The 17,859-nt window shown below is 44.8% G+C and overlaps 1 protein-coding gene across 22 annotated transcripts in view; it reads left to right on the top strand.

The window, feature by feature from the left end:
* The window catches only part of Rbms3 (RNA binding motif, single stranded interacting protein 3), a 786,929-nt gene that overhangs the window by 305,669 nt on the left and 463,401 nt on the right, over window positions 1-17,859 (top strand). The window lies entirely within an intron of this gene.

The raw sequence follows: 17,859 nt of genomic DNA, 5'->3' as shown, positions 1-17,859 counted from the left end.
TTGTATCTGTTGGATCTTAATGGTTGAGAGTGCTTGTGAGGATTCAGTTCCCAGAACAACATGGTATCCCACAACTGTAAGTCCAGTTCCAAAGTATCCGATGCCCCCTTCTGGCTTCCAGTGGACATTGGACACAATTGGTGCATACACATGCGCACGCGCGCACACATACACATACACACACACACACACACACACACACACAGACACACACACAGGCAAAATACTCAAACACATAAAATAAAAAAGTAAATAAAAAAGTAAAATTTATCCTATATAGAACATGGGCCTCTTGTTAGTAGTTGTTTGTGGTAATCATACTTTGATTTCTGTGTATTCAGGAAAGATGTTTTAGAGAAAAGATGAGCAGAACTGAATTATTGACTAAGGAGTAGAGAATGTGTGTCCATCTGTCTGTCAATCGTGTGTGTGTGTGTGTGTGTGTGTGTGTGTGTGTGTGTGGATAGATATAGATATCTGTCTAGCTATCATATCTCTATCCATCCACCCATATGTTATTAACCTATAGTTCTAGGGAAGGTCATGAAGAAGGAATCACCCTGGTTCCCAACCCCCTAGTAGGATGGGGGTGACTGTGAGTGTTTTCAAAGCTATTTACCAGTAGATGTAAATAGGACAAACAACTGTCTTTGAGGGAAATTGCTGATGATTGCTCATGATGACCATGGAAATGCTGGAGAGGAAGGGGCACAGTCACTGAGAGGGACAGAAAGGGTATTAGAGCCCTCCAAAGGGGAAGCAAGGAAAGGAAAGGGAAAGAACCTCGTGCGGAAAGTTGTGTGGAGAAATAATGAGATTAACACTAGAGGTTTATAACCCATGGTGGAGAAGGCGGGGTCTTTTAAGATCTGACAATAAAAGAATCTAAGTGGTAGACTCTCAATGTGGTGATATGAAAACTTTACTAGGGTCCTGTGGGAGGAGGAGTGTTTAGAAAAGTGAAAGAGAGAAAGAAAGAAAGAAAGAAAGAAAGAAAGAAAGAAAGGAAAAGAAAGGCAGGCAGGCAGGCAGGCAGACAACCTCAATCTTGAAGGACTGAGGAGATGGCTCAGGGATTAAGAGCTCTTGATATTCCTCCAGAGGATCCAGCACCAATCTGTTGGGCTGTGCACCACACCCTGTAAGTCCAGCTCCAGGGGATCTGATTCCCTCTTCTGTCCTCTGTGGACACTTGCACACATGTGCACACACAGAGAGATAAATGCATACACATATGCATAAACATAAATAAGAATAAATCAGCATGGATTATTATAATCGTGTAATGATAATAAATAATATTGATTAAGAGGACTATAAGAGAAATGGTGTCCACGGACCAAGTTAGGTAGCCACGAGGAACACGAAGATGTCAGCAGTATACAATGATAGTTTATGTGTACTTAGCAGCAGATAGAGCATGCAGATCAACCATGCTGGTTAGTGTGAATTAGTATTGCCTTCAGTTGGCAATGCCTTTACAAAGTCCTTGTGGCAAAAAGCAGCGAAGGTCATCATTTCGATACTGTTATGATTTGCAAGAGGTTTCCTCAAATATCCAAACCTGTCCCTAAAACTATGACCATGTATGCTGCACAAGGCTAACTGCTCCTCCTCAGAGGACAGAGACAGACAGACAATATGAAACTGCTGGCTTCTGGGGCATAGGAAACTGTTGTATGACTACAAAAATGGGAGTCCCGACGACTGCAGTGTCAAATCCCTGGGAAATATTTACAGTATGGAGGTAAATCAATATAAAAATAGTATCGAAGTGAGGGTGTTCTATACAGACAGGTGTCCACACTCTGTGGCTATGACTGCAGTGGAGTCTTACTCTTCTGGTGTAGTTACGTCTCAGCTAACCGGCTATGTAGCTTGGGCTCAGTCACTCGGCCTCACTGAATCCTGTGTGTGAAGAGCTAACAGTGATAGGAGGGGCTCATACATTCTGCATTGTGATGCTGTACTGCCTTACTCACAGGAAAGCCTGACAGTGCTTCATAGGACAGTACTTGCACACATAGGAACACACAGAGTCAGATACACACATATGCGTGAACATGAATAAGAATAAGTCTTAAGATTTCAAACTTAAGAGACTCTAAGAGAAATAGTATCCACAGAACAAGTTAGGCAGCCACAAGGACCAGGAAAATGTCAGCAATACACACACATGTGCTCTTGATTAAACACATACAATAAACACTGGTTAGCTTTCTCTGGGAATCTGTTATCTCTTTGTTCCTAGTGCTGGAATCAAGGATGGGTCACCACTCCTACCTGTGGGTTCTGAGGATTCGAAGTCAGGTCCTTACACTTGGACAGCCAGTTCGTTACCCACGCAGTCCAGGGTAGCATTAAGAAGGAAAATTGTGTTAGTGCAGGACCAGAGCTATTTGTTATTTTAATATTTCTTTGAATCTATTTTGTGGTGTTTTCAAGAAAAAAATAAATGCAGGACCCAGAACAATCTGGCTGATTTCAATAGTGATTTTCCTTCCCTTTTATACATGTGTATGAGCGTTTAGACAAACCTGCCTGTTCACCCTGTGCATGCAGTAGGCAAGGATGCCAGAAGAGGGCGGTAAAGAGGTTTGTGGATTTCCATGGTGGTGGGGAGAATGGACCCCATGTTCTTAACCACTGAGCCGTCTCCCCAGCCCAGAGCTAGTTTGAATTTTGTCTATGTGTCGGCTGTTCTATAAAACCTCAGAAACTCATGGCCTTACATGATCTCGTTTTTCAACTAGTCTCAGGTGTAACTGAGTTTGAAGAACACAGTTCACAGTTTATTGTTTTAAACAGCAAGCAGAAGTTAAGGCTTCCATGGCCACTTTTTCAGGAAAGAGATGAAAGTCGTCTGGATCTTGTTTGTAAATTACTAAAATCATGGAGGCTGTCATTAGAGGACACAAATTGGATTGAATCTTCACATTACAACCTCCCCTCTAGCCGGAGGGAACCAAAACAGACCTATCAGAAGACAAGGATTTATTTATGTCTGTTTTTTTTTTTTAAAGATGTTGTCAGTTTTCCACAAAAGGCTACACAGGCTGGATGTCCTCAAGTTTTGAAAGGCATGAGAACATGCACGTTAGCCTCCCTCAAGATGCAGGCGAAAGGCATCAGCTGGCCTTCATGTGTCAACTCCAGGTTCTGATTCTGCCTTAACCTCTAGAGGACAGGGTTTTCTTCTCTTTAGGTCCCGCCTGCACCCTGGTGGGACAGAGAGTAGCCGGGCTGAAACTGGTTGTGGAAGGATCATGAGAACTCTCTCAGCACCTCCTGATTTGGAGTTGATTCTTCTGTGGTGTCTGAAAGGGTTTCCTCTATTCATAATATGGCGATATCCAAACGGTCACCATCGGCCCCAAATGACCAGAAATTGCTGAGCGAAGCAAGCTCGGATGTGGCATAATCGCAAACAGACCACAGCTCGTTCAGATAATCCCACAGCAGGGCTGAGAGGTATTGTTCACGTTCTGATTTGTGGTGTTTTGTTTTTTCATTTATATTTTTTTTTTCATTTAAAAATATTTTGTTGTTCCCTGTGAGTTTTTCTCCTGGGCCCAGTATACTTGGCAAATGTTAAAGTTTTCAAGGACTTTAAAACATGGTCAGCACAAGGTCTGAGCCTTCAGTGGATTGCATTGTCTGTGACTTCTCCTCGCTTTCCAAGGTTGGATCTGCTTCCCTCCACCCCTCACTCCATTCCGTTGCTCCAGCAGATGCTGTGTTCAGAGCCTTGGGAGTGAGTAATGGGTCTTCAGGAAAAGTCTCCAGGCCTCATTGCCGTACGTGCAAACAGTGCCCTAGTTTGCCAGAGTGGAAAATACTTCACTGTCCCTGACTGGGCTCTATTTGTAGAAGCTTTGGCTACTCTGATATTCTACTGGATCCTTAAGAATAGAGTTGAGGGTCTGAAGTGATAGCCAAGTATTCAAGAGTCCTGGCTGCTCTTGCAGAGAACCAAAGTTTGATAAACTGCGCCTATGCACGGCTCACGACTGCCTGCAACCCCGGTCTCAGGGGATCCAGTATCCTCTTTTGCCTTTTACAGACACTGCATGCACATAGTACAAGCATGTATGTGCAGGCTACGTTCCTGTACACATCATTTTATTTTAAATTTTTAAAAATATCAAGGTCGAAGACGGTATTCGAAAGCTGGGAAGTAACTCATGAGAAAGTGTCATTTATTCCTTCAGGTGACATTGGGGAACTTGTCCCCACTGCTAAGGATAGTCCTACCTGCTGCACTTCTCTAAGTGAGAACCGAGAGCCACCCAGACAGTTCTAGAGAAAGGAGTGTGGCTTTGCTCGTGGACTGGATCCATGAAGAGTTCATGGTCATGTCTATGTGCATGCATATGCACATGTTTATGTAGACAGTGTGGGGTGTGTCTGGAGGGACGTTTGCTGGCCTTATGCATCTGCATATGGAGGCCAGAGGTAGCCCTTTGCTATCTTCTTCATGATGTCCTGCCCCACCATCTTTTGAGGCAGGGATTCTCAGTAACTTGGACCTTACTATCCACTAGATCAGCTGCCCAGCACGTCCCAGGGACACTTCTGTGTCTGCCTCCCCCGGTGCTGGGATTACAGGCACGCCCTATCACACCTGTACTCATTGACCTGGGCTGTAAGGGATCCGCACTCAGCTCTTCCTGCTTATGTCAGCAATATTCTATCTGCTGAGCTACCTTCCTACCATATGCTTACATATTATCTTATTTTTCAAAATTTTTATTCACTTTTACACTCCAGATATTATTCCCCTCCCGTGCCACCCTCTGACTATTCCACATCTCATACCTCCTCCCACCCCGCCTCCCAGTCTCCACGACAATGTCCCCACACCACCCATCCCACCAGATCCCTAAACTTCCTGGGGCCTCCAGTCTCTTGAGGGTTGGGTGCATCTTCTCTGACTGAACCCAGACCCTGAAGTCCTCTGCTGTGTATGTGTTGGAGGCCTCATCTCAGCCGGTGTATGCTGCCCGGTTGGTGATCCAGTGTCTGAGAGATCTCAGCGATCCAGGTTAGTTGAGACTGCTGGTCCTCCTACAGGGTTGCCCTCCTCCTCAGCTTCCTCCAGCTTTTCCCTAATTCAACCAGAGGGGTCAGCAGCTTCTGTTCTTTGGTTGGTTGCACATATCTGCATCTGACTCTTTCAGCTGCTTGCTGGGTCTTTCGGAGGGCAGTAATAATAGGGCCCTTTGTGTGAGCGCCCCATAGCCTCAGCAATGATGTCAGGTATTGGGGTTTCCCCTTGAGCGGGCTCCCACTTTGAGATAGGGTCGCACTGTGCAGCCCTGGGTGGCCCAGAATACAGAGGTCTGCCTGCCTCTGCCTCCCAAGCACTGGGATTCACTGATGTACAACTACACTGAGCTTCCCGTGTTTGAGGGTGAAGATATGGATTTGAGCAAGTTTAGGATTGGTCAATTTACTTTTCATTTCTGTCATAGTTGTTGAGAGGGCTTATTGACGTAGGACATGCAGGAAGGGCAGAATCTCGTGAAAAGTCCCTGGGCCTGAAGGGAGGAGGTGGCTTAGTCTGCCATGCTAGGTCAGTCGCTGCACAGTGGGAAATAGGCCCTGCATCCGCACAGGCCCCCTAATACCACACGCACAGAGCAAGGGTGTTCCTTCGTGCATGTGGAACTATTTAATTCAGCCAGGTATCATGGCTACCCAGAGCTCCCTCATACAGAAACAGCTCAGGCAGAGGAGGGCGGCTGGCAGCATGCTGTGGAGAGCTTTTCTCAAGTGCCTTTTGTTTTCTGAAATGAACCCTCGCAAAAAATAAATGTTCTGTGAAATCTATGAGTCTGAGGAATTGCATTGGGTACCTCCAACCAGGTGGGCTCACAGTCTATTGAGCAAGAGGCTCATGAAAGAAAATGGCCTGGAAAAAAAAAAAACCACATCCATTCAATTTTCAGATAATGGGGCTAGATTACAAAAATAAAAATAAATAATAAATAAAAATACCAAACATTTTCCCTTTGGAAAACCACCTTTCCCCTGTGTGACAGCAGTTGTGTGATATTTCCCTGGGGCTCCGCTTGGGTCTCCCTCATCTACTCTGACATTAATCCAACACTAGGTCACAGGCAGCACGGATGTGTGCATGTGCTTCAGTGGCTATTAATATCAGCTCTCCCCTTCTTATTTCCAAAGGTCAGTTCGTGGAGAGACTCCGGTAACTTCCACCAGGCCATCCCACCGTTCTGTGGCTTTTCTTTACCACAGACATACCAAGCCCTCTGACATCTTGAGACCCTGTTGTCATTTCTAAAGTACACACTCAGAAGTCAGGCAAAACCTGTACCACAAACAAACAAAACAAAACACAATGAGCAAACGAACTTAGGACATTTTAAGCAGGTTTATAGGTTTATAATTTTGTGCTGGGTCACATTCATAGATATCCGGGGGGCATGCAGCCCATGGGCCATGGGGTGGACACACGTCTCTACGAAATCCCAATGGTGGCTAGGATGTCTTGTTAATGTTCCTCAACCAGATAACCAAAGGCTGTTCCTCTGCCTAAAGCCATTCTTACAGGTTATCTGTTTCTAGTACCAGAATACTAAAATTGTTGTTGCTGTTGCTGTTGTTGTTTACTCAGTGTTAACTTGAGAACGTTCTAGAATAAACAATGTGATAGGTTCCGAGGTTTGGGCAGTCACAGGCTCGCTCCGTGGTTTTACTGATGGCTACACACATATTAGGCAAAAGTAATAAGAATTAACTGTGAGCATTAAGGCTAACAAGAAGTATTGGTGTCTTAATCGTAGATTTTTATATGACAGCATTTAATACTGTTTCCCACTTCCCGGTCCTTTTTACATGAGGAGATGGTATGATTTACTAGCCTAATTTTAATAGTTACAATGAAATATTAAATAGCTTAAAATCAGGCTGGTAGAGTTATGTTGACTTCTGTGATTTAGTGATAATGTGATTTAGTGGCCCATTATTTTTGATGTTCAACAGCTGTCCTGTATATGTGTGTGTGGTATACACACACACACACACACACACACACACACACACACCCCATGCACACACCTTTGTGCTGAGTTTGTATTCTTTTATCTAGTGTGCATTTACCTCCAGCCCCACTCGAGACTTATCCCTGGTCTCCTGAGTTCACAGGACAATTCTAGGGGTTGTCTTCTCATGTGGGAACCTCTAATGTCACCTGAGAGGAAACCCAAGCCCTGTGAGAAGTACCAAGATGCCAAAGGCAAAGGTGACAAATGTGTTTCACTGAACTAATCTTGGAAAGAAGTCACTTATACATCGGAAGATTTATTTTATGACTTGGAGTTCATCCTTTTTCTGGTTTGAGCATCCATTTTTCTTTATCTACAGTTTTATAAAAATATGAGAGATTCTAAGTAAGAATCTGCATCAAAAGCACTATGTAAGATCTGATCACGTGTGGTGCGCAGGTATGGTGTAAATGTCTCTGTGAATTTAGTAAAATGCCAACACAGGGGCTGGAGCGATGTCTCGTGGCTGTGAGCGCTCACTGCTCTTGCTGAGGACCCAGGTACAGCTCTCAGCACCCACACAGGGGCTCATCGTTGCCATTAACCTCAAATGCCCTCTTCTGACTTCCATGACATCCTGCACACATGTAGTGGATATATGTACACCGAGACACATACATACAGATAAAGTAAGGAAACAAATATAATTTTAAAAATACTTCAATATTCAATACCATGATGATAAGAAAACTTTCAAATACAAAGAAGGATATTTTCAGATATAAAATGGGGCCATAGGTCCCTGGCAGAATGCTTTAATAGTGTACACAAGGAGTTAGGTCCCATGCCCAGGCACAGGGGAAAAATAAAAATACATAGATGTACCCCTAAGACTTTTCTATTGATACCTACACCCAGGAACTAGGAAGATAACAGTATTAACATTTCTTTCCTAAGTTATTTAATATTTATCAACTTTTTTTTTTATTTTCTCAACTGTCAAATGAACCTGTTTACGTGACAAGTTAAAACCGAGAACTATTTGGAGTCCCGTGGTAAGTTGTAGGTGCACAGGTCACGTGAACTCCTCTGTGGTTTTGATCTTGGGGTTCTGCCTGCTTGTGGGAACTGAGCCAGACATAAGTAGTGGAGTGCATTTCTGAGCTTGTGCTAGGAGTGGAAGCTTGTGCATCTCAGACTTTGCTAACAGCTCAAAGAGAAATTCGGAAGGGATGTTTCTTCCCCAGATTTTGCAGTTGGCTACGGAACAGCCTGGCCTATAAGCTTGTCTGTGAGCAAAAGCACAATCCCTCATGGCAGCAGGTGGTGGAATTCATTCCAATTGAGTTGGACAGGTCCTGGACAGAAAATATTTCTGTGTCCACGCTCTGTCATCCTGGTCACTCTGCAGTGTTGTTTCACAAGTTCAAAGGCACAGAGAGAGGGGAAAAAGGCTTTTAGATACTTGCTTTGTTGCTGTGTCTATCCCCGTTGAAGCAGAGAGCACTTAGGATGGGCTCCACAGTCCCACGGTTTGAGGCTTGCCTTGCTCACGTTAATGTGTTGGTTAATCTCATTGCTATTGAACCAGTTACTTCCCCTCCACTCAGTTTAGATCTGAACAATCTGGAGTACAAATGAGGCCTCTCTTCTCATGTGCACAGCAAAGACCAAGGATTAGAAGGCTGTGACATCATAAACCAACTTTGAAGCTTGCACACGTCATTTGTCACCATTTAACAAGTAGCTATCAGCTGACTGGACCATTTCTTCATCCACAGAATCTTGTTGATAAACTATTTGTGGACTGTGTTCATGGAATCATTATCAACCTTGTGTGTGCTTTCCCCCTGTGCTAGGAACGAAGAGAACTGTGCAGCCTGCGGCCACCACTAAATCTGTTAAGGAAGAGGCCGTCTGGTTTTTGTTTGTTTGTTTTTGTTTGTTTTTGTTTTTTTGTTTTTTGTCTTATTTATCAGTTTATTCTGTATTTGTGTGACCATAGTAGATGTATATGTGTGTTGTGTATGTTTGCATGTGTGTGGGAGGGATGTAAACATGTCTGTGTGTGTGCATCGAGGCTCAAGGGGAAGGCAATGTATCCTGCTCTTAGTCTCTCCTTCTTGTGTTGAGTTAGGACTTCTGACCCAGCCTGGAGTGAGACTGGCAGCCAGTAACCTCAGTGCTCCTCTGTCTCTGCCTCCATAGTGCTGGGGTTACAAGGACAGCCAGCCCAGTGTTTTATGTGGGTGCCGGGGATTAAAAATTCAGGCTGTCTTGCTTGAACAGGAAGTGCTCTTACCCAGTGAATCACCTCCCTACACTCCCAACCCCGGTTGACTTTAACTGGTGCACACCCCAGGTAGATCTGCTACTCATTCTGCTGATGTCAGCCCTGCCAGGGAAGGCTGTGGAAGGAATCCCTGAGGCTGCTGAAGAAGCTTCTCTTTAGTGAGAGGCTGAACCCTCCTAAACAATAAAGCTGCCAATCACGGCTGTGGACTGTGTCGGAAGTTGCCCTGTGTGGGAAAATCAAGAGGCAGAACCAATGATTTCAGGGACACCGCAGGCAGAGGGGACGCTGAGCCTTCGGGTGAAGGTGATGTGGAAAACCAACCAGAGTTAAGATGTAAAGAGTGAGGTCAAATGGCAGAATTTTGTGAGGCACGCAAGCCCCCTTGGAAAGCATGTTAGTCAGAGTTCTTTGGCTAAAGTAAAATACAATTTTATGAGTTAACCAATGAGGTAAAATATAGACTCCCCAAAATAGTATTGAGAATGTGTGATTTGTGGGGCTGGAGAGACAGCTCAGTGTTTATGAGTGGGTGCATATAAATGACCCAAGCTGAAACCCCACGACCCATGTCTGGCAAGTCATGGTTGCCTGTAACTCCAGCTCCAGGGGACTGAACACCTCTTCTGGCTTCTATGAGCTAGCACCTGCTCACACATGATGTCCATGTGTGCACACGTACACACAACAATAAAAATAAATCTTTAAAAGTTAAGGTGACCCGAAAACTTTTCAAAGAGCCCGTGAGATCGTCTCTGTGATGGAACGTCCAAGACCAGAAAAACCCCTAATTTTATATTTAAAGTATGAAGAATGATGAGAAATACTGTATTCTCTTAGAGGGACATGGGTGGTTCAATCGAGGAGGAGAGAGTGAGGCCAACACCTAGTCAGTGTACAATGTCCCCCAAGATTTCCTTCTTTCCCTCATGCATTTTCCTCTTTATTTGTGGTCCTAGGACTTACATCCTTATCCCTGTGCTCAAGCATTCCCATAGCCAACTACTCAGCTACACACCCTTTTCCTCCCCCATTGCTTCCCTAAAGGGATCAGAGCTATCCCAAGTGCGATGTAGATATGCGTGTATACAACTCACACTTCAAATTAACGTGTTGCCCACACGTGCAGATTCACTCGTGTTTGTCATGGTGTTACACAAAGATCGCACGAGGAAAATACTTGGAATATAGATTTATTTTGAGGGAAGTTAAATATGTCTTTAAATATTTGCCTTATGGTTTTTTTATTATTTTAGCTTAATGAAATATAATTCTCAAAAAAAAAACAATAAAAAAATACCATAAGCTTCTTGTTGACAAGGCTTCTGTTGTATGGCACACCCTGGAGAAGTCCTGGGGAGGATTTCCTGGGGAGCATCATTGTCAGGTTCCTTGGTTGTTCTTCTTTGTGGAGAAGCGATCTAAGACAGCAATAATGAGTTCATATTGCATGTATGACAACTACAGAAAAGCTTAGTGGGGCTGAGGAGTAGGCATTTAAAAACACTGGCTGCTCTACAGAGGAGCAGGGCTGAGATCCCAGCACCCACCTAGCTAGCTGGGTGTTCCACAATTGCCTGCAACTCCAGCTCCAAGAGGTCCTGTACCTTCTCCCAACCTACATATGAACACACATATCTGCACACACACACAAGTATACACACATTCCCACACATACGTGTATGTGCAAGCACATACACCTGTGCACACGCCTCCTAAGAAAAACTTGGTTAGGCATGTATGGCGTGATGTATGATGTGCATTTTAAATGTGTGTGGAAGTCAGCCTTTCCTCCTGCATGGGTTCCACCTGCTATCATTATTCCTGCTAGCATTATTCCTGTCAATCATTCTTGTTAGAATAGTTAGTGTCACATAGATGCAAAGGTACACAATCCGTATTCTCTTTCCTATCCATGTGACTTTTGAAAGTTTCTGTTTAGAGCCAAGGCTTTGGCTCTATTTCTCTTTAGGGAAAAATTCTAAAATCCACATAAAATGTATCTGTCCAGATTGAGTGACCTTCTGCAGACAAGGAGAAGCACGTATTCTGCATGAGCTTGTGAGGACATGAGATGCATGGGAAGTCAGGGGATGGTCTTACATCTTGGCAAAATTTGTGGTAACTCCACTGATCCACGGCCTTCTGAAGCCAGCCCCAATAACATAACTGTTCGCAGTGCAGTTAAGCTTGTCCCTCTGTTCTTGAAAGCATTGGAGACAGACAGACAACAGACAGACAGACAGACAGAGAAGGAGAGTGTTTGCACGCTTTCTTTCATCACTGGGACCAGCCAACTAGCCCAGCAGCAAAACGTGAGATAGACAAGATAGAGGATTCTGGATTGAAAATAGAGCTAGAAAAAAATTAGGAGGGTAGAGAGGAGAAGCAGGAGGAGGCTTTCTACCCAATCAGGAGGAAGGAGGAACGATGGAAGAGGAAGATAAGGAAGAGGAGGAGGAAAAAGAGGAGGAGGGGAAGGGAAAGGTGAGGAAGATGATAAAGAAGAAAAGGAGGAAGAAGAGGAATGAAGAGGAGGAGGAAAAGAAGAAAGAAAGACGAGGAACCAGAAGAGGAAAAGAAGGAGGAGAACAGAGGAAGAGGATGTGGATCTCAAGGGCCTGGGTCAGGAATGGAGTCCTTATTCACTTTCTCAGGAGAGAAACCATGCTTCCTCGTGTGAGTGCAACATGAATTTATAACGAGATGTGTCATCTCTCAAACATGATAAACATTGATCTTGCCGGCAGACTATGTATTAATATGAATATGCTGTGTGACTGAGTCCCCACCAAGGTCACCATTTTTAACACTCTCATAATGCATCCAGAGAGCAAATGTCCATGGCAGAGGACTATCATTTGGCTACACCATGATTTAAAAGCATGTAAGCAGGGCTGTCTGTTGGCTGAACCTCTGCCACCAGTGCTTCTCTAAAACCAGTCTACTCTGCTCACCATGGAAGGCCGGGTATGTGCAGTCTTCTGGTGAGTTCTGCACAAACACCCATTCACGCTACCTATGGCAGAGATAACAGCTCAAAGGAGCAATTCCATCCACATCCAGCTAAGTGAACCAATGCATTGACTGGTGTTACTGACAGGAGCACTGGGTGACTGACAGACATCCGTATCACGCAAAGCCCCAGCCCAGCATGGCTGACAGCTCACTAAAGCTGCATTTCTCACTGTTCCCTGCACAACTTGTAGGCAGTTCCACCGAAGAGTCTCCACTGCCCCATAGTTGTTGACAGCATATATAATTGTTCACAGCCGGTCTTTGCCAAGGGAAATGAACCTTCCCAAGCTTTGAAAGTATCATTTGTTTTCACGACTCCCAGGAACCCTCACTCAGGAAGGGACCCTCCACTTGGAAGGAATAGCTATAAATCACCTGTGAGCCTGCAACATCTCATTGGCATCAAATAACTGTAGGATGCTCCCCCTTCTCTATGACAGGAAGCCACAGCAGAGATGCTGAGCTGCATGCCAACCATTACCTGGAGGGAATGCAAGCATATATCTGCCCAGCTCAGAAACAGATCTCCATTGTTCAACTCTCTTCTTTGGGCCCCACGTAATCCTCATGAGTAAGATTAACAGCAACCACTCTGCTGCATGTTGTCACTGACAGACAGACCTGAGCATTGTCTTTTGAGTTCGTATAAAGGCAGACGGTTTGAGAGCAACATGGAGTAACTCCAACCCACCTACCTCCACGGTAACAGGAACAAGGCTGGTTGGGCTTTCTGGTTCCACTCGTCACTCAGTACAGATGTTAACCATGTGGCAATGGTGCCTCCAGAGCCCAAGCTTATTTGGGAAATAGTTAGGTCCCATTTCGTCCTTTAAAGCATTTTGGACTTTTGCTATTATAAACACATGCCCGGGTTTGCTTTGGTGATATCTTTAATGTAACAGTAGTTGAATACAGCATAAGTGGGGAACATGGCCGTGAAATGGTGGGTGGAGTGAACCCGAGTGTGGCTGATGCCCTCTCTTGGTTTGAGGCCGAAAAGGCGGCAGGGCTCCCTCCGTACTCCCTCCGCGCCTGATTCCTCCAGCGAACGTGCGTTTCCATCTTTCTCTGTCCTTGCTGGCTCACCTCCTGAGTTTGCTCAGTGGGGGAAAGGTTAAGGCCTTTAAAGAGGGTTATTCTATCTTCCCAAACTGTTTTCCCAGAGTCTCTTCATCCCTTTAAATGTCTTCCACTTCCTGTCCAGAGTGTTTGGGGGTTAGAACCTTCCTGATGGATGAGCCCAGGAATCCAATCCAGGGACAGGTTTTTCTATTTGGATTAAAGGTAGAATGACTCCCAGTCCAAAGTCTAGTTCTTACAGCAAAATAGCCGAGTGTCTGCTAAAGTCTGTTTTGCTTCTGGGATCTGGTTTTTCTCAAGCTTCTTCCCCCAACCACACAGTTCCCTGGTGTCTACAGATGCACTCTACATCCTGAGCTGAAAGCTGCCTCCTGGCTCCTCCCCACCCCCAGGGGCTACACAGAGAACTCCACACTATTCCTGTCTTTCAACAACAGAGTTGAAGCCTATGGTTAGTTCCTTTGTTCATTCTAGAACATTCTGCCTACATTTGAGTCTGAATTCTTTTTTTTTTTTTTTTTTTTTTGGTTCTTTTTTCGGAGCTGGGGACCGAACCCAGGGCGTTGCGCTTCCTAGGCAAGCGCTCTACCACTGAGCTATATCCCCAACCTGAATTCTTATAACATTTAGATTCTAACCATATTCCTTTTCCCCACCCTGAACCACCAGTTGCTAATAACTTGGGCGTGGTATTCTGTTTCTAACACTGCTCTGGTAACTAGATCCTGGCAGGGAGACTGCAGAAGGTTACTTCCCTTTCCCAAGACCATCTCCAGCACAGAGTCTAATTTTGCTGGTGGGCCTTCGCAGAAGGCAGCAGTTTCTTCTTTGTGAGGAGAACTGAGCCCTGTCAGGTGGCATGATGGGATGTGTTTTATCCTTTGTTTTGTTGATCTGAAGACTGGTGTGTGTGTGTGTGTGTGTGTGTGTGTGTGTGTGTGTGTGTGTCTGTCTGTCTGTCTGTCTGTCTGTCTGTCTGTCTGTGTCTGTGTGTATACCTGCCAGGGCAGGGCTATAGACATCTTTCTCACTAACTTCCCACCTTGGTTTTGGAAGCAGAGTCTCTCCATGAATCTAAAGCTTGCTCTTCTGACTAGACTTCTGGGCCAGTGAGCTTCTGAGATCTGCCTGTCTCTTCCCTACTATGTTGGGATTACATGCCTCTGTAGCCATATCAAGCTCTTACATGGGTTGGAGGGATGTGAACTCAAATCCTCTTTCTTGCATCTCGAGGACTGGTACTTACTGGTCCATCCATGTCCTCGGCCCTGCAGACTGTTTCCAACAGTAAGTCTGAAGAACGTTCCCAGTGGAGATGATCCCACGAAAGGTAAATCAGCTTCTCTCTTCCCCATGACCACCGTGAACTTTGAAATTTCCAGAGAATTTGTTTAGACAGAGAAGAAAATATGAAGACTTCCTCAGCTGAATTTCGCTTAGGAGTTAACGACTTCCGTGGAGCTCCGGGATGCAAGTGGTTTCACGCAGACTTTGTTCTCTGAACACTACTTGGCCCTTTGTGTTCAGATTCCCCAGCTCCATGAGCTCACAGCATACATGTGGGCCCAGAGCCTGTGACCTTCTGATCCACTCCAGAAACACCAACTCTACCTCTGAGTTTAGAGAGGAAACGCTTCCTTCCCTAGCCAGGGACTGGACTGATGTTGTGCCCACGTCTCAAGTATTTCTGAGCTGTTCCATTCAGTGGAAAAACTGACCTCCTGCCTAATGTGTGCCCCATCAAGGCTTAGTGCTGTCCTTGGGCCGGGTCACTGTGAGTCCATGTTTGTGACTGGGAATCACAAAGTACGAGCTCAAACACAGCGGAATCTACTGACAACTGGGATAAGGTAATAGGTCTTGTAGAGGCTAATAGAAAGGAAAGTTAACAAGGGCTTGCAACATGTTTCTACTCTCCTGACTTTAAGCATTGCTTGGTAAGCTGACAAACAGAAACAGTATCAATTGGGCCGAGAGAGCTGTCTCAGTTGGGAAAGTGCTTGCTGTGCAATATGAGGGCTTTATCCCCAGCAGCCATGCCAGAGAGTTGGGCACAGTGGCACGTGCTTTGCAATCCCAGCACTAGAGAAAGGGAGACAGGCAGATTCCCGAGGCTGGCTGCCAGCCTCTCCAGCCATATCAGCAAGCCCAAGGCAATAAGAGAAGCTGTTTAACAACAACAGCAACAGCAAAAGCTCAAGGTGGATGGTACCTAAGGAATGAGACAGAAGATTGACCTGATACTTATATGCAACATTTAAACATGCACACCACACACTCACGCACCTACCCTTGTAGATTAACAGGATTTATGTGTTGCTCTTGGGTTGAATCCAAGAGCATCATTCATACCAGACAAGAGGTTTAGCCTTAGCTACATCTTCAGTCCACACACAACCTTTGCAATATATACTTTATTGGCTGCCGAGCCAAACTGATTAACATATGCAAATACTCAGATACTAGTATGATTTGTGACGAGATAGTTAGATTTAGCAGTTTTCAAGAGTAACCAAGAATTGACGTGTGAAGCTGTATGAACTGAAGACTTCCCTCTGCACAGCATATGGACGCATCTTGTGAAACTACAGTTGAGTGGGAGAAAAATCTTTGCCAGTTACACATCTAACAGAGAATTAATACACAACCCCAAACCCAATGTCCCAAAGACCAAATGATCCAGGGAATAAATGGACTGAGAGAATGGACAGATACTTCTCGAAAGTGTGAGAACAAATTCCCAGGAAGGATGTGAGAATGCGGGCAGCATCCTTGTCCATCAGGGGAATGCTAATTATAAAGACATGTAGGGATGCGTGTTGTTACTGAGTGTGGTCTGATGCTATACGAGCTCTCTCCACAAGGCTTTCTTCCTGACGTAGGTTGTTTGCACTTGCTCAGTAACTCCGTCACCATCTTATCCACACCCAGCCTCTTTTGTTTTCAAGATTTATTTTTAATTACGTGTGTATATGGATGGTACATGCACCTGTGTGCAGTTGCTCCGGCAGACCGGGAGAGAGCACCAAATCCACTGGGGATGGAATTACCAGCTGGTGGTTCTGACATGGGTTCTGAAAGCCAAACTCAGGTCCTCTGCAAGGGCAGCATGTGCTCTTAATGGCTGAGTCACCTCTCCAAGTCCAATTGAATATTCGTGTCATTGCAATGGGTGTTGGCTTCGTATAGGTTTGTAGTATGTGCTGTGATGTCTTCGTCTTTGTTCTTTACCAAAAGCTTCTATTTGCCATCCAGGATGTTAGGAATCCCTTCTAATGTTGGGATTTGTTTTTATTTCTCTGACAAACGTGACTGGAATCGTGATAGGCGTTGTGTTTAATATGTAGACTGAAGTAGCATGGGCATTTTAAACAATAAGTTTGCAGTCAGTGAATATGGAGTGTTCTTTGTGCCTTTATCTCTTTCATCAATGTTTATTCTACGTGTTTATTGCTGTTGTAAATGAGATTATTTTCTTGATTTGTCTTTTAGATGGCTCGCTGTTAGTATATTAAAAATTGATTTTTTTTCCTGAAAAACTGTTTTTTTCTGGGAAATTTGAGAGAACTTATTTATTTATTCTGGTGATTTTGGCTTAAGTATTGAGGATTTCCCATGTAAAAGCCTTCTCCCTTTGCCTGATTACTCTCTCCAGGACTTCCAGGATTTTCTTTAAATTGATAAGAGGAAAGTGAACATCTCTTGTCTCTGATCTTGGAAGACAGTGTTCCCACTTGTCCCTAGAGAGGGTAAAGGCGTCAGTTACAGTCATGATGTGGAATGTCCCATGTGTGCACCTGACTTGATTCTCGGCCAGTGAGATTGTTTTGTGAGGTGGTGGAACCTTTCGGATGTGATTCCAGACACAGGAACATAGAGTGGTCCTCGGGGTTATAGACTGGCCCTCATGCTGGTCTTTGTTTTGGCTTCCTGACTGCCAGGTAGCCAAATGCTTCACCCTTCTGCAGTCATACACAGGAAAGAGATGTTCTTCCCACCATGCCTTCAGCACCACAGTAGACAATGTGCCCTTAAATTGTGAACCAAAACAAACCTCTCCGCTCCTAAGCTCTGTCTGTCTGTCCAGTAACCAGTCACAAGGAACATTGGGATGCTACCTTCTTTATTTAATGTGTGGAGTTTTTATCATGAGAAGACGTTATTGGACAATATCCACAGACCCCAAATCGTCCTCACTTGCTCACGATGCATTACTATGAGGCTAAGCCCAATTTCCATCATTTCGCGAGAGTTTTGCATGGTGGTCTTCATGGAGCAGGCCTGAGCTCATCTCTTCCTTTTCCTTTGTCTGGCTTTAGCAACAATGTAGCAGTGGCTTTAGAGATGGTTTTAAAGTAACCAGTCACTCCCGGAAGCATTTGAGGAGGTTTAGATCTGTTCTTTCCATCCACTCAGCAGGTCCACCTTCCAGACTTTGGCTGAGCTTTGATAGGAATT

The sequence above is a fragment of the Rattus norvegicus genome, chromosome 8, assembly GCF_036323735.1.
Source record: "Rattus norvegicus strain BN/NHsdMcwi chromosome 8, GRCr8, whole genome shotgun sequence".
Taxonomy (NCBI): Eukaryota; Metazoa; Chordata; class Mammalia; order Rodentia; family Muridae; genus Rattus; species Rattus norvegicus.
The sequence above is the reverse complement of the archived record's forward strand: the minus strand, read 5'-3'. Positions and strand labels throughout refer to the sequence as shown.